Raw genomic sequence first — 26,934 nt, forward strand, 5'->3', positions numbered from 1 at the left:
TTTGTTTTTGTTTTTTTTGTTTTTTTTTTCTTTCTATTATTGTTTTAATTCTTATTCTGTTGTCTTTTTATTTCTTTTTCTAAATCGATGCAAATGTACTAAGAAATGATGAATATGCAACTATGTGATGTTATTAAGAATTACTGATTGTACATGTAGATTGGAATGATTTCTAATTGTTTTGTTAATTCTTTTTTTAATTAATAAAAAAAAAACAAAAAAAACTGCAAGCTGTCAGAAAGAGAATTGGAGCCATTTTTCCTTTGTCTTTTGCTGGCAGGTTTCGTTGGCTCCCACCTGCCTGCACTACCTTTGCTCTCTGTCTGTTTCTATCTAGCAATAAACTATTAAGCGTTAACTTGCTTTCGCATGTGGAATCCTTTGGTGACCCCGTGCCTAACACTTGTGACCTCAGTTGTCTGTTTTTATTCGTTTTGTATGCTCTATGGCCGGGTCACATTTCATTCTTTTTCCATGTGAGTATCCCATTATTGCAGCACCGTTTGTTGAATTTTTGTTTTTTATTCATTTTTGTTTAATTTCATATTGAATTTATATGTGTGTGAAGTTGGAGTCTTCACATGTCACAAATGAAGTGGCTTTAAAAGTTTTGTAACCCAGGGTTAATTCCCACAGGCACTAAATGCAGTAAGATGCAGAAGTCAATCATTTTTGACAAGAGATGACTTTAGGCAGAGAATAATTGCTGCCTGCCAAAGTTTAACAAAGCTAGATGTTATGAGAGTTTGGTCTAAAGCCAGCAATTCTGATCACTGATTCAGCCATTATTCTTTCAGTGAATATATATATATATATATAGTTTTAATACCAGTATTAGGAGGTGTCTATCAAAGATGACAAATAGTATGAAGCAATTCATAAAGCACAAAGCCCACACAAAAATATACATGGTTGAGGTCTTTCCCTCTGAAACTCTGCTGAGTCGCTTTAATTGTTCAGGTTCCTCAGGCTTCTTAGCCAGAAGATTTCCCACCTATGCATTCACTTCATATTTGTGCTATGAGGAGTTCACACATCTTTTAATATAATATTGTGGATGCACTTCCAGCAAAATCTCAATGTAAAGGCATATAGAATGCTTCAATATGAGAGCTTTTGATTTCATAAACTCTTGATTTTCCCTCACATTTGAAATCCATCCCTTCATCCATAATGAATTTCAGTTCATTGCCATTCTGAAAAATTAACTATAATAGATACTTTTGTAAAAAGAGAACAGCATGGAAATAAACAAAGACACCATGTATGTAGCTTTTACAAACTGGAAAGACACACATATCAAACAGAGGCTTTTCACCTTTCAGGTCATTTAAGGACACCTATACCTCTTTTTGTGTTTTTAAGTATACTCAGTTGTCTTCAGGAGATGCTGCATAGTAACTAAGAAGAATCCTTTCATTGTTTAAACCTAAGACTACAAGCCTTCATAATTACTTGTTCATATTTAAGAGCTGCTCCTTACCATGTTAAATATATCAATAAAGTATTTATTTAATTTTAGGCAATGTGCATAGGATATTTAAAACTACCATATGGTATCATTTTATATCAAGCAAGCTTTGCCTGTCGTTGATGAAGGAAATATTTCAAATTGGAATAGGAGTTTATAGATTGATTCAATTTACTGTCCCAGAATGGACTTGAATATATATATATATATATATATATATATAGGCATTTAAAAAATAATCTGCCCAAGAGATGATTCTTTGTCATGGAAGGATAGCATTGAATTACAGAAATGAAATATATCTTCTTGATGGACAACTGTGGAACAGACAATTGAAATGTTAAAGGCTCAACACAAATTCTGATGAAGTCATTTTCATGGGGTAAAAACAGGTATACTTTTAGTTCTTGAAATTGTTTTAATCATAGAAAATCCTTGGTCAACATGCAAATTTCTCTAAGAGTTGCAATAATAAACCCAGTACATAAGCAAGAATTTTCTAAGAGTAAAGCATTAAAAAAAAAAATCATAAAATATAAGCAACTAGTATCAGCTGTCCACAAAACAAAAAGAGATTCATGCCTCCACAAAGGCATAATGCACAGAATAAGTGATTGGGTATGGAATGTGAGAGAGATGGAAGAATTAATAAAGGTTATAAATGTTTAACTGGATAAAAGGTGAAATAATAATAAAAATAATAGAGTGTTTTCAGAAGAAGGCAAACGAGGTTCAAAGGAAGATGATGAGTATGCCGTTTTAAAATCGTTGTGTACCCCATAAAAGCCATATTCTTTAATCCTCTTTCAATATTGAGGGGTGGGATCCCTTTGATTAAATTGTTTCCATGGAGGTTTGACTCAACCAATTGTGGCTGGAACCATTTGTTTAGGTGGTTTCCATGGAGATGTGTCTCCACCCATTCGAGGTAGGTGCTTTTACTGAAGCAAAAAGATTCAGAGCCACAAGACTTTTGGAGATGAAGAAAGGAAGCATCCCCGGGGAAGTCTTTGAAATAAGAGGCCTGGAGAGAAAGCCTACAGAAGTCACTCTGTGCCTTCTCAGCTGACCCACTGCCCTTTCTTGAGCCAAGGTATCTTTCTCTGGATAGCCTTAGAACTATAAACCTGCAATTTAATAAATCCCCTTTTTAAAAGCCATTCCATTTCTGATATATTGCATTCTGGCAGCTTTAGCAAACCAATACAGTGAGTTTGGTTCTAGAACTCTGCTCGATTATGAAAATTTTGGAAATTACTCAGAACATATACACAAATGTATAATGCTTATTATATATGCCCTCAAATAATTAATGAATAATTCATATGAATTACAGTTTTTCTGTTGGCTTTTGCATAGGTGTATTTCTATGTGTGTTGCAGACTGAATAATGTTCCCTAAAAGATATGTTCAAGTCTTAACTCCCGACCCCATGGATTTGAATTCGGTTATAAATAGGATCTTCAAAGATCCTGTTAAGATGAAGACAAACTGAATCAGGATGACTGGAGTTTTATGAGCAAATAAAATTTGGACCTGGAAGGATAAGCCACAGGAGGAGACAGAAAGAAACAAATTGCCATGTGATAGAGGCAGAGATCGATTGCTAGAAAGCTACCACCAGCATGTTATAGACTTTGGAGAAGGCATGCCCTGCTGATACCTTGATTTTGAACTTTCAGCCTCCAAAGCATGAGCCAATGAATTTCCATTATATAAGTCAACAAGTTTGTGGTATTTTATTATAGCAGCCTTATCAAAAGACTATATATACATGTCTATGTAAGTTTGCGTGTGTATGGAAATTTGCATTCTCCTGAATAAGAACAATGTGCTTTTCCTCTACAGGCTTTGGATTTGGACAGAGCTGAAATAAAATCCTGGATCTCTTAGAGACTAAATGTGGGTAAGTTATTTAAACTAATTTATTTTCAGGGTCCTCATCTAATATTATATACCAAATGGAGTTGTACGTAGATACTACATACAAAGCAGTGCAAAGCCTGACACAAAGTACATGTTAGCTATACAATATGGTTAAATATATATTTAAGGATGAAAATATAATGTCAATATACTTATAGCCACTGCTCTAGTATAAATGCAGTTTTCATCATTGAATATGGGGATTATTTATTTCTCATCTGCCTTTTATCTCCATGAAGAAAGGAAAATATTATTTATTACTTGAAATTTTACAGATACATTTTGGAAACAACAAAATTATATGAAAAGGAGAATGAGAAAATAATTATTTGATTTCATGGTTTTTACCACCATTGGGTATGGTATAGTTGGGTATATTCAAATTTATATATGTATATATATATATTTTTTACTTTATCCCATGTTTTATAAATTTCCAACTATAGCCTAAGTGCCCAACACTATTGGTAACATGGTTTCCAGAATACCCCATGGACCTTGGTATAAAAGATCAGTTTAATTCATAAGGTCATAGCTTGTGAAAATATTACATTCAAGGCATTCTAATCTGTGAGTTAATGAATCCTGAAAGTGCTTGTCTGAAACAGTTCTGTTTCATATGCATTGATTATTTGGACATCTATGTATCAGCTCTTCATTTTGTGTGTTAAGGACGGTACAGCTGTGGGTTCACTGGATCACAATATAATGCTAGCGATGTTATTGGCTAACTGTTGTATACTGGGAATCAGGAGAACTCAGACACTATCGATGCATATACTCAAAAAGCTGTATGTGGGGGGTTGGTATCTGATAGCAACATGGAGGGTTAGAGATATAAATGGCTTAACATTTGGAGGGAGTTTGATTTTATTTTGGCATTTAATTCTCTCAGCTTCCCAAAGATTAACCATAGGCACACTGGAAAAATGCTCTTCTTTGCTGTTTTTTTTTTTTAATAATGCAGGGAAGAATAGCAAAGTTTTTGTTTTCTCCTTGCATGGTGAAAAGAGTAAAAAAAAATTATTACTCGTGTTTATTTTTTCTACATCAGTCTGTTATAAATATGATTGAAAGCAAATTCACTGATTTATTTCGATCATTAATTAAGCCTTATGCAATGGAAAATTGCTCCATTAGTTAAGATTACATATATGAATTCTTTAATTATGAGTCTTCTATGATAATGGGCAAGGTAACCTTTATAACTTTAAAATTATAAAATCTTCTCCAAGGTCCCTCACCAAAATAGTCTCATGTGACTCAAACACAAAACTATTATAATAAAAATAATGGCTTGGGACTTAATTAAACTAGAGTTTGGCTGCTTTGCTGTTTTTGTTTCTTTTAACTCAGTTAATATTAAATGGAATCTATTAAAGTCTTCCTAAAAGGAACATTAGTATAAACTGGAACTCAATTTGGGGTTTTGAATGATGGTTAATTTTAGATATTTTCCTTCTTCTCAATTAAATATTATTATAGCTTAATCAGACACTTATCAGGATCAAGGAACTATATATAAATTTGTCTTCAATGATTAAGGTAATTTTATTACTTCATTTTCATATTAGCTATAATTTTTGCAGTAGAGAATGTTTGAGACTCTGGTAATAGCACTTAATGCAGTGCTACAAGAGGAAGAAAGAGGCCACCATATTCACAGGCTCTTCTCTCTTCTGATATTTTGCTGCCATATGATATAATTCAATTGCAAAGAGAAATAAGAAATAAGAATAATTGAATCCCCTTCAGATTCTAAACAAGAGTTCTTAGATAAATGCGTGATCTCAAAGGCAAATGTCTACAGTTACCAGAGAAATGAACTGGCTCCAATGAATGAAAAATGGAAGTGTGCTACCACATCTAAAAGAGCATCAGGTGCCAAGCTCCACCTCACTGTTGTCAGCAAAAGTGGAGACCTGAATTGAAATAACTATAAGATGTGTCAGGAGAAGACAGATTTCTGGATTGTGTGTGCATGCGTGTGTAGTGTGAATTCTTCCAATAAAAAAATTACTGGCTCAAATTTTTTTAACATTTTGTTTTTGTTCTTTCTTTCACCACTTTCCCCCCAAAACTCTACAGGCATAATACTCTCATTGTCAATATTAATATTATCAGCATGCATTAAAATTAAAGTTATTTAATCTAATCATTATTTATTTTGAAAACACTTGATGATGTATTACACATTTTTGATGAGTTTCTTTATAGTATTACTACAATGTTAACATTATATAGAGAGTTGGCTTGGCTTATTAGAGACAACAATAGTTACTGAGTCATACAATCGTGGGTTTAATACTCAGTTCCGCCACATATTAGCTATCAGGCCTTGAGAAGTTTGTTTGAATTTACTGTGTTCAGCTTTTTCTTCTGCAAAATAAAGAAAATGCAATCTACATTACAGCATCATTGTGAGGAATAGAGCAATACATGGATAAAGCACTTTTACCATGTGTAGCTTACAGTAGAAAATATGTGTTTCTCTATTCAAAGGAATATTATAGAATAATTTAAATTCATTTTAATGAAACTTGGAAATATCTTATGCCTTATTTTACTGAAAAACAAAAGCCCTGAATAATCTTATATATTCTAAATGCATGAAAACAGGCCTAAGAACTGCCACATACATGTTCACTGTTCATTCCTCCACCCGTCCACCCATCCACCCATTGATCTTTCCATTCATCTATCAACCCACCATCCATGCAATACTTATTAATTCATTAAAAACATGTGTGGAATGCAAACTGTGTGCCAACTACTATGTTAGATATAGCTTACATAAGCACAAAAATACATCCCTATCATTATTTGTTATAAGAGTTGTGAGATCGAACAATGGCAGGGGCAAGGAGGTGGGTGTAGAGAAGGGCAATTTATATGTGAGGGCTTGGCATCTAAACTGAAATATGAAAATGGAGGCTTTGACAGAAAAACAAAAAGGCTTGGTGTAAGGGTGTCTCTGACAATGAAGAACAGAACAGATTGACTTTCCCAGAGAGATTTTCAACAGAGTAATTGAAAGAAGTCAATTGAGGTAGATTGTATGACAGATATAGCTCATCTCACTAACCTTTGCTACTGAACTGTTAGGTTCACATAAGGCTTGGAGGCAAACTGACCACAGGTGAAGGAGTTTATTCAGGCACCAGTATGATGAGGGTCCAAAGTCAGACTTCAGCCTGCCAGGGAGAGCAATTAGAGGATCTTTTATATCTGAGGGACTGGGCAGCAGGGAGAAGTGACCAAGGTTTTGGCAGGCACAGGAAATTGGGGAGTATGCAACTCTACATTGGCAGAGTTTAAAATTTAAATGCTGCCATAGTTTTGGTGGGGTCATAACTGTTTGAGCTTTGGTGGGCACTGAGTGAGGGAATTTATCACAGGGATGCAGTTCCTGATGGTGAATGCTGGATCATTTTATTGTAGAAATGCAGTCTGCAGCTGATGTGTGGAGACATATGTTAAGGGCTAGCTACATCATGACAGTGTGGGGGGCGGAGTGTTGAGAGTCTTGGGGAATTCTAACACTGATGCTCTTCTCAACTAACAGCTCACTATCAGTCCAACAGCGTGAGTATACAATATGGAACCTGTTTGCCTTTTCTTTTCTAAAATTTTGTCATAAGGAGATTAGGCAACAATTATGGTCCATAATTAATAAAGTTACACCACTATGATGCAGACATTATTTATAAATATAAGGGAAATGCGTGATTCAATGAAATGAACAAAGTGCAATTGAAAGAGATGACCAATTGTTAAAATGAGGGAAGCTGGAAATTCTTGTAAAGAAGGGATTTTATAGAAAATAATAAATAAGAACATCAAAGAAAATGAAACACTCCTTTGGAAATCTCCAAAGATGAAAGGCTCTAGACTGAGAACAATATCAATAAAACTTGAACATACCACACTAAACAATGATACATTTACTTTACTTCATGCCAAAGATAATTTTTTTCTATGACTAAAATCTATTTAATAATAATCATGGGAAACTGAATCACCACTTTTAGTACCCAAAAGGTCACAATGATTTCAAATTTCCAATATCTCTCCATCTATTCTCTATTTTTTATTATTCTCTATGAATATCCCCACACAATCTACTGCCTCCAACTCTCCATTACAAGTACCATTGTCAAATGACCTATGATATTCACATTGTCAAACAGGATATTTAAAGCCTCAGAACTCATGATTCTTTAATTACCCTCACCTTTCACATTTCAACCATCCTCATTAAATCACTTTAATTTTTTTTCAGGATATTACACACTCCAAGTTTTTCCCCACCTTAATTGCTACCCTCCTAACTTCCTTTGCTCTTCTTACCTCATATTCCCAACTACTAAAAAAAGATCTGTTCTCAAATTTCTTTTATAACATGTCTATATTTATCATTTTGGTGATTTCAAACAGTCTCATGATTTTAAATGTTATTTATGAGCTAATGCCTCTCAAATTTATTTTTTCCAGTCCAAACTCTTCCCATGCATCACTCTCATCTGTTCAACTATTCATATGGCATCTCAACTTAAATGTCCCACAGGCAAACCAAAATGAATTCTTAATCACAAAAGCAGCCAATGTCTAAATCTCCTTATAACCATATCCATCTCAGTTCATGGGAATTCCATTTTTCTGGTTGCTAAGACCAAAACCTTTGGATTCATTTCTGACTTTCAATCAGGAAATCCTTAGGCTCTACCTTCTAAACATATTTAGAAACCCCACCTCCTCTTCTACCATCCTGGCCAAGTCAATATTATCTCTTGCCTAGCTAATTAAAGTAGCCATCTGACTGCTTTCCCATTTTCAGCTACCATATAGTTTCTTCTGTAAAAGTAATCCATTACTTGTAGATCAATCTGAAAATATTAAGAACTGCATCTCAAAACATATGATTCTTAATCCTCACATGTTGCCTAAGTGCCTAATTCAATCAGATTAAAAGTCAAAACCCTTCAAATGACTTACAAGATCTTATGTGGTCTAGCCTCTCATTACTTCTCTGATATGATCTCCTTTCTTTTTCTCCCTCACTTACTCTACTCCCGCAGCACTAACTGACAACCTTGCTGTAACTTGAATATGCCAAAATCTAAGGTTTTTTTGTGTTAGCTCCTTTCTCTGGAACACTCTTCTCCAAGATATTTAAATAGCATGGTTCCCCATCTCACACAGGCTTTCGATTATTCTTTTGAATATTCCCTATCCCCGCTTTAACTACAGAATTTTCCTCTGTAACACTAATCACCATACCCACCTAACTTATCTATTTATCTATAACACATATTTATTTTTTAATTCATGTTTTCACAAAGGAAGAGATTTCTTTTGTCTCTCTACTCACTACTTAAGCTCTGGTACATAGAAAAGCACTTGGCACATGAGAGACAATAAATATTTGTTTAATGATTCAATGAATAAGTGAATGGACCAGCTTTAATTAGATTAAAATGCTACAGTGCATTACAATAATAGCAAGATATAATAATCTTATAAAATTACATATGTATAAATTAACTGTGTCAGAAAGCAGAATGAAGACTTTAAACCCAACTCAGAGCTTCTGTCATGTGGAAAACAACTTTTTCGCTACCCAGTTGACAGCCTTATATCACTTATTTTGCCTTCTTTTCTCTTCACTACTGTCTTAAGATATCAGTGGAAAGCCAGTTGGTTTTACACGGTTCCTGGACATGGAATTAAATAATTTTGAGTAATATCATAAAAAATGTGTGCTCTTTTGATTGTCTGACTTTCCTACTTTTACAAATCTCACCATCTGAGAGACTGGGGGATTCTGGTTAAGAATTTCAGCAAGCAACCAAATTTATACCTAGAATTTAATAATAACATTTTGGTTTTAATATATTTACTCAACAATTTTTTCTATTCAGAGCAAACAATAATGACTTTCTACTCCTACTCTTGACATAAAATTTCTTTTTTTAAAAATACATTTATTTAATGAACCAGCAAATTTAAGGAGAATTATTGATTAATTAAAGTAGTGATATACAAATATGGCAAAAATAATGAAGGTTATACAAGATACCAGATTGAACCTTTTAAAGAATGATATTGTTTGGCCTTATAAAACTTAAGAAAACAGAACATATTTATATAAAATGAAGCTTTATCTTCTCTCCTTATCACTTGAGTCATAGCAAGTAGTCCATTAGAATTAGTTAATACATACCTAATTAACGAAGTTTGCTGCTTGAACATCGCATTTTGCTCTTCATTCATTTTCCTTCACCAGTAAAAACTTTCTGAACAGCCAAATTGTATGTAACAGGGCCAATTAGTAGAGAAGGAGCTAAATATCTTCAGAGAGCTTGGAAGGAGGCATGGCTGACTTAAAATTAAGCCTAATATTCTTATTTCATGTGTTTTCATTTTCTCTTTTTCTGCCACAAGTCTAAGTGCACTACCTATGAATTGAAGATTAAAACAAAGGAAAGAGCCAAGGAAAAGTTATGACCAAGAAAATCCAACTGTTTGAATGTCAGCCCTGCCCTCTATGAGTGTGGTTATGGAGCTTAATGTTTCCAGGAATTGAAATCTTCAAATGTTTCCTCTATTCAACTTTTCTTAGGGGTGGATGGCTATCATTTTCTCTTGTTCTTCCATATGTTCATGTTTCCTCTAATTCTTTTCTGATACCATCTCTCCTTTCTGAAATTGTCACATTCATTGCTTTTTACTCATTTTGTTTCAAAGCTCAAATACAGTCCAAGTTCTTCATGTTCTAGCCACCATCAGTTTCTCCTGTGTAGCCCATTTTACAATTGTTCTCTCAATTGTGCAATTATCATTTGTCTATTAACTGGCTACTTTCCAGTTTTCTATTAAACATAATTAGCAGTTTATTATGTACAATCTAATCCTCAAAAATCATTTCATGTATCTAAAATATGTCTTTTAGTAGCTATGGGTGGCACTATGTTTCTTTGATACTGGCAGAAACTATTATATATATGCCTACTTATAAATTTCGTGATTTTGTGAGCAGAACAGAAATGTCAATAAATTAAATGTCCAAATGGTGAGTAAAAACATCTGTGTATGTTTTGAAATTTCTGTTCTTAGAGATGAAATGCTTACATCTAATAAATATTCTGCCATGACAGGTAAAATTAGTACATATTTCTGTAACATTAAGTAGAATGTTCTGCAAGACTGCACTGTGGTAGAATGCAGTATTTTCCAGTTTTAAGACCTACAGGAAAACAGGGTACTTTTAGCTTCAATTGATGGAGGAGAGGCTCTGTCTTCCTCAAATTATAAGTCTTATATAATTATTATTATTATAATAATGAAAGTTTCCATATATTGGTGTGCTTACTGGATGTCAAACACATTAGATGTGTTATGCCATATAATCACCTTAACAATTGTATGAGATAAGCATAATTATCAATGATTTTACAAATGAGAATATGAGTGCAAATAGCATATAAAAGACTCAGAAATTAAATTCAGTATGGCCTATTCCAAAGTTCATGCTTTGATGCATTAAGACTTTTGCCAATTAAAAGAACAACAAAAATGTATTTACAGCAAATGGAGAGCATTCAGCATCACTCCTCAAATGCAAATCAATTAGCTTTTATCCCACTTTAGGCAAGTCTGTCCCCTATAAAAGCTTTTGCAGCTAGGAACCTATTAATCTCAGGGAAGAACTCTATCTCCATGCCCTGCTCTTCATTCCTCAAATATTTCTCATATACTGCTTTGACAGATTCCATTTTTGGTCCCCTTGCCTAGTATTTAATTTGCTGTAACTATACTTGATTTCATCTTTCTTTGTTGGATTGCAGATATATCTCAGTATCATTCTTTACACATACATCTGGTAATATTTCCTACTGAATAGACCAGCCTCCGTCCATATATTCCAGCCTTCGGGTCCTGCAACCTGGTACAACAATTAAATCGCCACTTTCACATGAGGAGGTATCTACCCATTCATCAATCCAAGAAGCAATAACTAAACTTCTATTTATAAATCATAGTCTCAGCAATTGTAGGAGCAATATAACTTCATGATAGAGTCCCTATAATCATGGAATCTATCATCTTTTTTTGAATTTGTGAAGGTGTATTAGTATTCTACTGCTGACATAACAAGTTATTGCAAACTTTGTGACTTAAAACAAATTCATTATCTCAGTTTTGCAGCTTAGAAGTCTGACACAAGTCTTCTCACAGAACTGAAATTAAGGTAGGTAGGGCTGCATTCTTTTCTGGAGGCTGTAGGGGAGATTCTGTTTCATTGCCTTTCCACTATCTTCAAGCTGCCCACATCCCTAATTTTGTGCCCCACTTCCTCCATCTTCAATGCCAGTAATATTGCATTTCTCTGTGCCTTTCTTATATAGTCACACTTCCTTCTGACTTTCCTCTTCTGTCTCCCTCTTCCACTTTTAAGGATCTCGGCGATTATGTTAGGCCTACCTGGATAATCCAGAATAAACACCTGATTTTAATGTCAACTGATTGGCAGCCTTAATTCCATCTGGAACCTTAATTCCTTTTCACTATGTACCCCAATGTGTTCACAGGTTCCAGGTATTAGGGCATGGGCATCTTTGGGGGACCACTGTTTTGCTACCAAAGAAGAAGAAAGACAAGGGATATCAAAGAAAGAGGGACTGATGAGAAGAAAAGTACAAAGTGGGGAAAACACAGAGTATGTTAATGGACCAATTTTGAATAGAAACCCCACCTGATATTTCATGAAGACCCCTTGTAGATATTGCATACGACTCACAAGATTTGTTGTAAGTGGTGTCAATTCATGTTTTAAAAGTAGATTAGTTATAAAATATTAATAACAGATAACTATTAGAGAGAAATGAGGTTTCAAGTGCTAATGATCCAAAGAGAAGTTACAATATTTATTTCAGCCTAAAACCTCAATCTTTTACTTGTTGCTTCAGCACATCCATTCGATGTTCAAGCTAACATTCAAGAAGGAAAAAAAGGTGCCCAGTCTTATTTGATGCCTGTTTTCATTTGCAAAAGTTGCCAGAATGCAATATACTAGAAATGGAGTGGCTTTTTTAAAAGGAGAATTTATTAAGTTACAAGTTTACAGTTCTAGGGCCAGAGTTTGAAAATACTCAAACTAAGACATCCAGGGAGATACCTTGGCTCATGAAGGCCAATGACATTCAGGGTTTCTCTCTCAGCTGAAAAGGCACATGTCTGCTAGCTTTCTCTCCAGGTTTTTTCAATGGTCTCCCCTGCGGTGTTCTCTTTATGTATCTCCAAAGGTGTCTGGTTGTGTGTAGTCTGTTGACTCTAAAGCTTTTTCCAAAATGGTTCCCTATTAAAGGACTCCAGTAAGAAAATGGGTGGAGACACATCTCCATGGAAACCACCTAATCAAAAGTTACCACCCACAATTGGGTGGGTCACATCTCTATGTAAACAATAAAAAAGATACCACCAATAATACTGAATGAGTATTAAAGAACTTGGATTTTCTGGGGTACACAACAGATTCAAACCAGTACAATGCCCATGCAGGGAACATTGCTGAATTTCACAAACAGCTAATGACCTTTGGCTGGAGTCAAGAAATAGAGTCTTGGGTTCCAAGATGAGGATTATACAGCTATGCTTGTAATGAATCATATATTTGCAGAATATTTTTGATGAGAGCTTAAAAAAGCCTTTTAGATAGTGTTAAACATCTTTATGCATTCATCGCCCACTATTCACCATAGAGATTACCCTTGAGTATTACTCAGAGTTGGATTTCTTTTCTTTTCCCTTTCAAATAAAACAGCTTAAATTGTACTCATATTGAAGGTCAAAAGAAGTCTTATGTGCTCCAGGAAAAATTTCCCAATTCAAAACCCACTTTAAAAAGCAATCCTCTTTGTTGAATAATAAATATAAGTGAAAATCACTGAAGGGTCCAGCTTAAATGTAACTTTGAGTTCATTTATATTTCAAATGCAGTCCACTTTCAGACATGTTTAACCTTGTTTTGTGACTGTTACAACTATTGTATTATGCTCATTTATGCTTAATTTTCACATAATAGAATAAAATTAAAAAGTAGAATACCACCATTTATTGCAAGTATTTTACATATATTTTCTCATCGACTCTTCATAAAAGCCCTCGATTGTGAAGATTAAGACAAAGAATGTATACAAAGACCTAAACACAGAGTCTGACCTATGACCAACCTTCAACTGTTAATTTCATGTTCATTTTACTTTATATCATTTCCCCAAATAACTGGAGTTCAATAATTTCAATGACCTGTTCTTTTGGTATTTTTTTTTAATTAATTATCCCTCAACAGCCAAGAATATATAATCAACAGCATAATAAATTATTCTGACTTGTTATGGTTCATTTTCTCTCCCTTAGACTCTTCTTAGTATGCTCAAACATTTGTTTCATTTCCCAGCAAGAGTAGACAGCATGCTTAATTTTGGCCCTATGGCATCAAAATTTTTCTATAACTAGAATTTTAAGTGAGGGATCTTGGGTCACTGAATTATAATGACCAGACATTTCATTGCATCCACCAAAGCAATCTGAACTCTAAGAAAATCTGAGGACATTAACAAAATGGCCTCCCTGTGGAAAGAAACACAATATGAGAAAAAGTCAAATTTACTTTGCTTTTAAAATAAATTATCAGATTTTCAGAAGCCCAAACCTAGTGAAGTATGTTACGTTTTTGGTTTGTAGGATAGGATAAATAGGTATTGGAATTACACAAGTGTGGCTCAAATAGTTACAAGTCAGAGAGACCTACCAAGTATTCTGGGAGGATAGGTGATGCATGCAAAACCCGAGGCAAATAACAAATGAGTTAGAGTTTGAAAACTCCTGCATACAATAGCAAAACTTGAAAGAAAATAGGTGTCTTTTAATTTTTGGAATTAAGTACAGAAATTGTCCTTATAACTCATAAATTATCAACACAAGCTTGTAGAATTGAGCTTGTGATGGTATTCTTCAAAGGGCTTTTCCATTTCTCACGATTTAGCATTGCTCTTCAGCTAAAAATCACCATAAAATTCTCACTTGCTATTTCATATTAATGGTGCTGAAGAGGAATATTACCTTTCCAGTTATTGCTGTACTTAGGATACTGAGATGGAAAACAATAGAGGAGGAAGACAGTTTTTCTTAATCCCTTCCACTCTACAGTTTTCATGAAAGCAGAGATGATTAAACTCTTTTACAGGGTTGGGCTTCATTCAGACTCCTTGGATACAGCGCATGCCCTGAATATCTTTACCTGGTTCCATTTTGTTCCCCACAGCTCTTTCTCCCCCAGCTCTCCAATCTAAGTGCAAAATTTCAGAAGCTCATTTTGAAAGTAATCACTTTAGATAGTAGAATAATTAATTGGGTAATAACATGTCAGATTTTATATATTTAAATATTATACTACTAAACAAAAAATATTATAATATTAGCCATTAGAATCTCATTTTAGGTTGCTTTTAATCCATATATTTAATCTCATATATTTTAAAGAGAATTCCCTACATTTATTTTATCATACAGGAAAAGAGAGTATGTGGGGGTGGGGAGAAATGTCTTATTTAATGAGGACCCTGTGTGCACTAAACAATAAGGCACTATATTGTTTCATTATGGTACTTTTGACTTTTTCTATGTACAGCCCAAAAGCAATAGGTGCTTCTACAATGTTGGTGCTTTACTATATTAATTTACCCAGTCTGCATAACAACTCTGAGGTAGGTACCACTGTTTTATCTACTTTCCACGTGAAGAATCTGTGGTACAGAGAACTCAAGCAACTTACCTAAGATCATGCAGCTGATAATGGCAAGATATTCCCTTACATAGCCTCCCATAATCATTGTGAATCTCATTATCAGTTCAATGAAGTAGATGGGTCCCTCATTTAGGGAAGACTCTTCTACAATACATACACCTTAATCAAGAAAAGCTGGGAATGACTTAGTAATGAGGCATTTCTATTTTCTGTCTTCTGGGGACCCATTAAATAAGTTCTTTTTCACAAGAATCACTGGACTAACTCCGATTTCAAATTATTCCACTTATTTCCTTCAAAAAAAATGGCCCTCACATATGCCTAAATAAAGCCAGTTAAGTGGTCGCCTATGAAAGGCCATGGTGGAAACAGGCTTCCCACTGAAATGTTTATTATCAGCTTTTCCAATAGCAAAAACATTGAGAAAGGGATTCAATAAAATGCAAAGTGCAAAATCATATTCTCCCAAAACTCAGTATTTATAGAAAAGGCCAATATGAATTTAGCCTGACAAGGGAAACCATTATTTTTGATATTTTGAAATTGGGAATTTCACCTAATATAATTTAATAAAGATGATACTCCTTAAAAATATTTTTCATTGTGTGTTTCAAAAAGGGATAAATATCTCTGTGGTTTTCTTTACAATAAAAAGTTTATGGGGCGGTGCGATAGTGGCTCAGTGGCAGAATTCTTGCCTGCCATGCCGGAGACCTGGGTTCGATCCCTGGTGTCTGCCCATGTTTAAAAAAAAAAAAAAGCCTATGATTATCTCTGGAAATGATTCTAGTAATTTTGAAAGGTGCAAATAGTCAAATAAGCAAGTTTTTTTTTTTTTATCTTAGATTAATTTGGAGGTAATCTAAGTAGGAAAGGTACTCCAAAAATGTGGAATATTTAGTAGAAAGAAATTATTAGAGAAATAAGAATTCCAAAGGCAAAAAGTATGGTTTAATTGAGTGAATAGCCATAGTCAAATTGAGCGACTCTACTGAACACGTTAAGAGAAAGAGATAAATTTCTACAAAGTACCCCTAGGAGTCTTTTCCTTTTTCTTTTGTGTCTTTCTGTTTTTTCATGTTGATAGCAGAGATGAATGAGCAGCAATTCATGCCTATTGAAACACTCATCCTTTTAATGTAGCTCCATAAGTTTAAGTATAGTTCCAGAAAATTAATCACTTTTTACAACCCCAAATCTACTCATTGCCTAAAATCTGTATGCAGCACATTTTCATGATGAATTGGAAAAGACCAAAATAAGCTTGCCTAAAACAGATTATTATAGATGGGTTTATTTGAAACAAACACTTAAGTTGACACAGGTGTCATTGGAACCAACTTCATGACTATATCATTTCCTGAAAGAAGCAACCATCTTGACATTCGAGAGAGCAAGTATGGTGTTTTCTCACTCACATTTGAGTGGCTTATGGATTTCTGTGAAAGACAAGATTTTAATAAGGAAAGAAAAGGAGTAACTTATTTTATTTTGCTATAGAGTGAAGAGAAAACAGAAAAGTTACTTGTCTTGTATAATTTTCTGCTGCTGTAATTTTCAACTTCCACAGCAGATTGTTGCACTAATGAGGCCTCTTACACAGGTCCCAGCTTTCTGGCAAACATGCTTCTATGCCTGAAATTGCTCCCCATCTGTGGTGACCACTGTCCTTATAGAAATTCCATCATATCAGGGGCTTGGAAAAACCAACTCAAACTATGTAATTCTTATGCAAGTACAATTTGTGCCCTGCACAACAAGTTTCCTTTCACATCAAAACCCTAATTCTAATTTCTGTTCTAGTGTCTCTGATTTCCTAATCAACCTTTCCTTCCTTTGACCCCAGTAGAAAGGCCAAAATAAAATAAAATATAAAAAGTCACCTCCATCGATACATGTGAATTATATGTAATGGAATTTTGTACTTCTCTCTTTCAGAATATCAACTGCCAGAGGCCAGATAATATAAGAAGAACTGTCCAATTTTCACCCTGGTACATACAAATTCCTCCTAAAATATTCCACATTCAAAATGTCTTGCCAGAGGGCGGGCCGCGGTGGCTCAGCGGGCAAAGTGCTTGCCTGCTATGCCGGAGGACCTCGGTTCGATTCCCGGCCCCAGCCCATGTAACAAAAACAAAAAAACAAAATACAATAAAACAAGAAAATGTTTAAAGATGTTTCCCTTTCTTCCTTCCTTCCTTCCTTCTCTCTGTCTTTCCTTTAAAAAAAAAAAAAAAAAAAAAAAAATAATGTCTTGCCAGAGGCATGTACACATATGTGCAGACTCATACCTCCCCATCCCCAAACAGGTATAAAAATAACTCAATGTTTAACAGCCTGCTTAAAACACACTGTGGCATGCTTCCAACAGAGTATCTCATTGGAAAGTGATCCTTGTGGATTACAAATAATGGCATGAGCCAATCAGCACTTGAAAAAAACTTGACACTGTAATTGAGATTTCTTCCCAGTGACCAAGAGAACGTTTGTTTTTTGCTAGCGTTAAAAACAAGCTGCAAGCTCTCATTCTTGTCCTCTGTCCTTATAAAGAGTCAAAGACATTTTTTATTGTCCCATTTGGTGTATCTTAACTTGTGCAGTTTTTTGGGTTTTTTTTGCCTCAGTTTTTAAAATAAATGTTGTGCTTTCTTGGTGTGGCCAAAAATAAATGATGGCTCATATTGTGCGTAGGTTCTTGTTCATGACGGGCCAGACTGCTAACAGATTGCTAATATGTTAACAGCTCTATTTAAGACTCTCGGAGCTGCAATTTTTTATGCCATTTGTGAAGTTTAATTCAAAGGTTAAAGATGTATTGCAAAGGAACATTGGGATAGATGCTGGTAAATTCACACTCTCTCTACATGCAGATGTCTACAGAAGGTGAAACAGATCCAGACGGCTGAGCCTTTTAAGGTAACATTCTTCAAGGTATGCTGCTTATGCAAGTGTGCCCACCTGGACACCAGAATATTGAAGGAAAAATTCAGGATCTCTGTCCCTGGTCCAGGCCTAAATATAACAATATTGAAGGTACTCTAAACACAGACGTTTCCATAAATAAAGGAGGTCAAAAAATATTAAGATGACCAAACTCAACTAGTGGAATTAGTTATGTTTTCAGTTCCTTCTTCATAGATCTATATCTATAGCTATAAATATATATAAATAAATAATAAATAAATAAAAAGTGAGTTTTGTTTTTTCATAAAATTGAAATTATAGGGTGATTTTGTTTCAGGCACAGCAAGATTCAGATGTTGACACAATATTGTCGGGGCCCTCTCTCTCTCTCTCTGAATGTTTTGTTTTCCATTGCATTCACTTTATTTGGAAGTAAATCATTTTTAAAATGTTTAACCATTGTTGTCAATTTGCCCTTCCAGTAACACCAGCTAAGACCCAAGAGCCATTGCTCTTTGGTACTTTTTGGCTATGCCTAGGTCATATGCCTATTTATGGCTTAAGGGATGGGGCCAGCTCCATCTGAAACATAAGCATTGAATGTAAGGGGGTAGCTTCCAAAGGAAATTCAGGAAGGGATAGGAGGATATTGTACTGGCATAAAAGCGGGTATCCACTATCATCATACATATAATGAAATTGAAGCTATGGTAATATGCCAAGTAGGTAAAACCAAAGATTGTACCCAGGCCTTTAGACTCCAGTCATTCCTGAACACTATGCAAACTGCCAGTAAATGCTAAGTGCTCACTGGACTAACTCCCATAGCAAGGATTATTCATTCTAATCCATTCTCTAGCCCTCAGAGGACAATAATTCAATAAGCGTAAGCAGAGCTGTTTTCATCTTCACAAATTTTATCTGTGAATATAATATAGTTTTTTTTCTTAAAATTCCAATTTATGTATGCATATTAAACAATTCAGAGGTATATTCTGCTAATAGCCTGCTGTCCTTTAAGGCCATATGTTAAAGGACTTCAAACTCTTCATAGAAAAGATTAAATGTTAGTCAAATGCACTATTGATCTTTGAATCTTTTAATATTTCAAATATAAGAAATGAATTCATACTTGATTTTCCATGGGTATAGCTCTGAAATAGGATAAAGGAAAGAGTTAAGGCAGATAAAGTAGTGGGTGATCCAAAAACCTTCCTCATAGGATTCCTTTTAAAATGTCCTCAATTCCTCACCCTTCTGACAAATGATGATCACTTTCACAAAGTCTTTCTGAAGTTGGAGAGTAGGTCAAGAGTCACAGAAATGAATGCAAATGTTTGCTCCTACAAGTCTTTAGCCTACAAACTGAGCCCTATATGCATTGTGCTCTAAGTTAGCTAACTAGAACAATAAAAAAAAATTCTCATTATACCACAGCTTGCTTGGTAGAGCTCACACTGCTTTACATAAAGCATCTTTAAACACAAGGAAGAAAATATGCATTTGCCCACACAGGAGTCATGTTGATTGTGACATTATTATTCACAAGATGAGAAAACATAGAGAGAGTTTCAGAGACTGTGGAAGGTCACACATTTCTTCTTTCTGAAGGAGGATGACAGTTCTGTTTGCAAAATTTTGAGGACTTGAAACAACATTAAGCAGTCACAGATCAACAATCAACACACCCTCAGGCTGTAGAATGCTATTAGAATTGCCTACATCCTCATATATCATGTGTCACTTTTGTTTTGCTCCTGTATGAGTAATTAATTAATCTTCACAATGATGCTTATAGTTGCTACTCCTTTTTATTTTCTTGTTTTGCAGTTAGTTTTACATGAACCAGTTCACCAGTTTAAGATTTTCTCCTGAATCTCACCAGAGGTTGGTATTTTCACTCTATTAAATAACTGAAACTCTATAACCTTTATATTTTAGTGATTTGACATATGAGAAAATATGTGAATTTTTAATACCTACCTTGCTTCAGTTAAAATTCAATTCCTTTCAACTTGTTTTACATGTTTTCTCTGATTTTTCCCATGACACAATTAAGAGTTGCATTAACATTAAGTTTGGTATGTATGAATCAATCTATGGATTAGTGAGAAGAGCTCTTATCTTTTCTATTTTAATGACTGGAGTCCCAGCCATCACTAATTCTTTAAGCCAGACTTCCAATCTCAGATGCTTTATAATCATCCCAGCCATTTTCATTTTCTTAACTTTTACCCTGACAAATTTTGAACATCTGTTCACTGATGCTTTACACTATTCTGAAATGCTAAGAAGCCAGTTTGAACTTTCTTAGTACCCTAAGGACAACTCAGTTCTTAAAGAACTTGTCTATAAATAGGAATTGATAAAAACTCTTGTTCTTAGAACATAAATAAAAAAATTTCAGTCAAGGCTGTATTCTCAAAATAATTAAACTTTTTTCTTCATTCAGCAAATATGTATTGCCTATATGTGAATTACAAGACACTCTGGTAGATACATAGAAATGGACACAGTGCTTGCCTTCATGTAGTTTTCAATCTAGTAATGATGGTTGAACATGTAAATTTAATTCTAATGCAACTAGGATGAAATTTCTATCATGAAAGTCACCATCGCTTGAGTAGAAAAGAAGGAAAATTTAAAAGCATTTATAGTAGTCAGGATTCTCAGAGAAACAGAACCAACTAGATATGTGTGTGCATGTAGGTATGTGTGTATACATATATAGATACATAGGTGTAAATGTGATGTATAGGTATATAGATATATATGATTTAATCTAAGGCCTTGGCTTGTGATTGTGGATACTGCCAAGTCTAATTCTGAAGAGCAGATCAACAGCTGGAAATTCTGTTGAGCGTTGTAATACCCTTGAATCTGAATTTTTTTAGGGGAAACCGATAAGTTTGAAAATTCCAGAGTTGATGTTGAAGTACTGAATCCTAAATCCTTAGAGAAGAGCAGTGGATTGGAAATTTAGAGATGAGTAGCTTTGAGGCAGAATTTCTTATTTTCTTGGGAACCCTCTAGTTTCAACTCATAAAACCTCCAACTGATTGGATGAGGGTCACTCATATTATGAAGGATAATCTATTTAATTAAAGTTTACGGTCTGTAGATATTAATCCAATCTATAAATCTCCACAGCAACATCTAGACCAGGGTTTGATGAAACAACTGGACACTATAGCCTAATGAAGTTGAAACATAAAATTAACCATCACGGCATATGTGTCTCTTTTATGTCACTTCCAGATCGTAGGCAGAGTAGAGAAGAATGCACAGCAATTGAGGACTACCACAGAGACATAATAGGCTTAAAGGTCAGGAACAGAGTCCTAGTAATAGGGAAAATAATATTTATTCAACATGTGCTAATAATATTTTGCTTGAGATTTTTAAAATAGCTTGTTTGGGAGAGATATATTACTGAGTGGTTCAAGTATCAAAGGAACAAACCAATTCAGTTTTTCTCCTACTAGGGGACTGATATAAAATAGGTAGCCTTGTACATATCCTTATGCTCGGAAATAAAATCCATTTGCCTTACCTTCCCCTCCCCTTTCCAAACAGGTTAAAGAAAATGAAGATCACCTGATTGAAATCTGAGGTATTATTACTCAAGATGAGAGTACATTACGGATGAGAGAGATACATCGGGAGCGAATCGTTTCCTAGGGAAGGAAGTAGCTATTGTCTTGCAGAAAGGGATGTTGTAGTGAGTACATGGAAGCTGGGGAGGGAAAGATAGGCCAGTCTGAGAGACATTTCTTACAGGGCTATGAGTCAAAGCACGGAAATTAAACTTCTGTTCCATATCATTAGCAAGCAAAAGTAGAAGAATAATTCAAAAATATGAAAATGCTTGGCTTGGTTTTGGCTTATATGAATGGGGAACTAGTTTATTGCAATCAACCCTTTCAATGAGTAACTAGAAAGGTTGGCCAAAACATAAAGAAACTCATATTGACGTTAATAGATGCCAAAGCCATGAGGATTGAGGTCCAAGATCATGACGAGAAGGAAAACACAGAAAGGTGAGCCCTAAATTCGGGGTCACTTTTCCACTGTGGGGATTATAAATTCTGAAGCAACAGTTCAGAATGTGATCAGAAAGAGAAGATGTCAGCTCTTTCAGCTTTCTCACAGAGCTTGAGGATCAAACACTGGAATTCATGAAACCAGACAGACACTAAAGAATATTCTGCATGATTTCATTCATGTAAAGTTAAAACTAACCCCAGTTCTTAAAGTTAACAAGAGTTTATCTTTGGTGAGTAGGGTGGGGGAATATGACATGGGAGCCTGAGGTGTGTTTTGGTAGACTGATAATCCACCTTTTGATCTGTGTGATGGGTTACACAAGAATGTTCACTTTATGAAAATTAATTAAGTAGTATGGTTATTATTTTTGCACTTTTTTGTAAATATGTTAAACTTCTATTAAAATTACATTAAAATAAATTAAATAATAAAAATATTTGGCTGTATCTAGTCTGATCTTTCTGATGGATACTTATACTAATATAGTTCAGTAACTATAGTAATATTTTGACAATATATATAATATTTTTGTAAGACAAGATATCTTGTCTCTGGATAATCAATGTACTTTGTAAATCTGTGAAACCGGGGTTGAAAGTCTCACAAAGGGCATAAACAAGCATTTAAAAAAAAGGTGTTTTAGTTTGTTAACTCTTCCAGAATGTAATATATGAGAAATGGGTAGGTTTTTATAAGGGGAATTTATCATGTTACAAGTTTACAGTTCTAAGGCCATAAAAATGTCTAAACTAAGGCATCCAGATAAAGATACCTTGACTCAGGAAAGGGCCTATGATATTCGGGGTTTCTCTGTCAGCTGGGAAGGCACATGGTGATGCTTGCTATCTTTCTCTCCTGATTTCTTATTTCCAAACATCCCCAAGGGCATTTTGTTTCTGCATCTCCAAAGCTCTCTCTTTGGGCGAGCTATGAAATTTTTCCAAAATAGTTCCCTCTTAAAGGGCTCCAGTAAGTGACCCACCCTGAATGAGTGGAGACACATCACCATGGAAACTACCTAATCAAAAGGTCCCACCCACAATTGGGTGAATCACTATTCCATGCAATAATTTAATCAAGAAGATCTCACCCTGAGGTCAACAATATTGAATCAGGATCAAAGAACATGGCTTTTCTGGGTTACACAACTGTTTCAAACTTGCACGCAAGGGTAGAAAAATATCACTTTCAGAAACTGTAGAAAAATCCACAAAACCTCTATTGAAGCTATTTGTATCAAAGACAATTTTTAACTGTATTGTTGACAAGACCTCAGTGGTTTGAAAATATAATAATTTTAAAATTTACTAATGGGAGAGAAGTTAATATTTATAATATTATAAAATTTCTGTCATGAGAGGTACTATAGTAGCTTTTTATGGGTTAGTAAAAATAAAGACAATAAGATAGAAAATAGATATTTGCTGGTCAATAAAGGAATGTCTGATTTGATCCAATAACTCTAATATTCATCATTTCGACAGAAATGAAACTTCTATACTGACAAAGGAAACATGAAACTCTCATAGGTTATGACATTGTCTTTTTATGCTACCACTAATTTCCTCTCCTCGTTAAGAATCTGTTTTGTTACTTGATTTCTTGAGTATGCCTATCTATGTAGAGTTAGGACCTTTATTAATATTTTTTCCAAATACCAATATCCTGCCAGATATTTGATAAATCAACTGACATTCTGTGGTCTAGTATCAATCTTAAAATTGTGAGAGAATATCAGTCTTACCAGGGCTGGCTTTGTAAGGATAAAATTAGATAATAAGCTTAATTACCTCCCTTAGCACCTGGAACTTTGCCAGTGCCTGGTAATTAGTCATTATTATACTAAAAACTAGAATTGACCACTACCCACTAGAAATTTGTTGTTGACTAACATCACAATACTAAGTATAGTAGGTTACATCTCAGCATCTTTGAGATACACTAGAAGAATACATCATGTGAAATAATAAAGTTTATTAATAAAAATCATAATGACAAGAATTATTATTCCTTCCATATTCTACAAATGTTTTTTTAAAGGGCTTATTGTGTTGGGTGAAAAAGAGACACAGATTAAGTCAAACATAATCCTTCTCCTATGGACTTTAGTTTAGAAAGGGAGACATGAATTTAACAAATAGCAGTATGATGAATGCTGGAATGCATGTTGTGCAACTGCATGATGAGGATTTTTCCACAGTTTGGGGCTTACTCTGATTATGCCAGGACTTGAAGAATGAATATAACGTGGCCAGGCTAACAGAAGGAGGACAATCTTTTTCAGGCCAAAAGAACAGTATAGGTAAAGTTGCCAAGGTAGGAAGAAATTTGAAATGTAGGACAGAAGATCATCATGGAGAGAATGATTATATTTGAGAAGGACCAGAAGAGACTGAGATGGTTTATCCAAAGAAAATGAGAAAAACCTGAAGAGGGGGTTTTCAGTAGACATAAGTGTTATTTGAGAAATACTTACACTAAAAAGCATTCATTGTTTGTCTGAAATACAAATGTAATTGGACATCCTGAAGTTTTAATTTGCTGAATCTGGCAACCCTAGTCATCAAAGATGACAAATGGAATGTTTCAAGAGGGAAATCACCATGACCACAAATACCATTTTTGGACCACTTATAAAGGCCAAGTATTATGCCAAGAGTTTTGCATGAGTTATGCAATTTTATTTCCCTGTTTTTTCCAGCTTTAGTTCCCACAGCTAGATTGACTGTTAGCCCCACTTGAAATTACCAAACAACTTCATTTTGACAACCTGTATCCAGATGAAAAATACCAAAGCAACTTCAACCACATTATCCCTTGGGGTATCAGAATGGAATTTCTCTTTCAAGCAGCTCTGTGACAGGGAGTGTTGAGGGTGCTCTGCAGGAACCTGTGGTGACGTAATGTGTGCTACCCATTCATTTGGGAGAAGACTTATCCCACTAGAACCACAATGTCCCACAAGGACTAAGTTCCTGCCTTTAAGTTCTATCTAATTAGATTTATGTAAATGCTAGTTCTTCCCTGGATAGCAAGGTCTTATTCCTCAAATTTTCTTAAGTCCAAGAATACTCAGTAACCATCTTAATCATAATCATTATAATATCTAACATTTTCTGAGTTCTTAATGTGTTGGCACTATGCTAAAAGTGTTATATAAATGATCTCATTACATCTGAGAACAGCACAAGAAAGTTGGTATCAGCAACTCATTTTTACAAGAATGAGGAAGGTGAGGGTCACATTTAAGTCACTTTCCAAGATAAAACAACTGAGGTGCCTATCCAAGTTGAAATTCTTGCCCTAGATTATTCAGTTTCTAAGATCTGGGCTCAATATTCAAATTTGACTTGACTATCAACAAAGGCCAGCCTCTTAATCAATATTCTCTGCTCACTATCCAGAGCCCCATATTCTCCCCCACCATCTGACACATTTCTCTATCATCTTCAAAGCTTTCTCTGGCCATTTGCCCAAAGATCCTTTAAAAATCAAAGACTTGGATGTCCTTGGCAGCGTTGTCTTTGTGATAGAGTTCCGTTCATCACCCCATTTCAGCATGCTGTATGCTCAAGTCAACTCAAACTTACTGATCCTGCTGTACTTCTAAACAGTCCACAGAACAGTGGGGTTTGTGGTCCTACTTAATACACCTCAGACTGTGTTTGGAATTGAGGGAAATGAGATTATTTATGTTTCTGGATTAAGGATGGTAAACACATAGAAACACTGGTTTGTTTAACTTAAATTAGCCTGAAATCCTGAATTTAATACAGCAGTTATTTGTATCTCCCTAAGTAGGTCTATTAACTCCAAGTACAGGCTTTGGAAATCTCCCCATTCTGATAATATTATTACCACAGTTTCTGTTCAAGTTAGTCTATTAGATCAATAAACTACTTTTTTTTTGGATACTAAAAAGTCGCTGATGAAACTATTTGAAATGGCAGATCAAATAACCTGGAAGACTTAAAGGGGATTATGAAGGCTTTAGGCATCATCTGAGGGAGCTAAATCTCCAATGGCTTTAGAAAGGTGCAAAAATTGTTTAACATTCTGGAATATCAGCTGGAGGACAGAACTGTATTTGGAGAATAACCAAAAAGAAAATGCTAAAACTGAAACATCTACTTTGAGAGGACATTGGTGTTAAGATCAAATTTTCCCAGCAAGGACTTTAAAAAATAGTTTACTATACATGATTTTGGATTATAAAAGACACTTCAATATAAGGTATGTATTTATTCTGAAGGTAAGACAAGTTCTGGAAAGAAAAAAAAACTTATAAATAGAAGTATTTTTTCTGTTAGAACTAACTTAAAATAGGTAAATTTAATATAATGAAAAAATCTCCATTTGGTTCAATAGACCAAAACTACCTGTATAGTGCTGTTGGAGTTAATCTCAGATGCCATATCAATGTTTAATGTTTCAGATTTATGCCAAGAAATGTTTCCCCAATTAAATTTTATATAATTCAGGACACTTTCGTGGCAACAACAGAAACCCAGTTCATGGTTACCCCGAAAAAAGGGAGTTTATTGGCTCATATAACTGAAAGACTTGTGGCTTAGGTATGATTGTGCCTAGGGGTTCAAACAATGTCTTTATGTCCTGGTAGTTTTCGCTCCATCTTTCAGCTCTGTGCTCCTCCCTAATGGAGTTTATCTTTGGTAGGCCCTTTTCATGCCACATTTACAAGCTCCCAACCCCAGTTGTACCTGTCAGATACATACATTCTTTCCATGAGTTTGGGCAAAAGTTCCTGATTGTA

The 26,934-nt window shown here is 34.7% G+C and overlaps 1 long non-coding RNA gene across 1 annotated transcript; it reads left to right on the plus strand.

Annotated features, from left to right (window-relative positions):
- Positions 1-2,434: 2,434 nt before the first annotated feature.
- LOC143664578 (uncharacterized) lies at positions 2,435-5,413 on the plus strand. Its single transcript, XR_013166522.1, has 3 exons — positions 2,435-2,564; positions 3,320-3,377; positions 5,153-5,413. It is a non-coding gene; the product is annotated as an uncharacterized LOC143664578 (long non-coding RNA).
- Positions 5,414-26,934: the final 21,521 nt, after the last annotated feature.

This window comes from Tamandua tetradactyla, chromosome 20 (genome assembly GCF_023851605.1).
Source record: "Tamandua tetradactyla isolate mTamTet1 chromosome 20, mTamTet1.pri, whole genome shotgun sequence".
NCBI lineage: Eukaryota > Metazoa > Chordata > Mammalia > Pilosa > Myrmecophagidae > Tamandua > Tamandua tetradactyla.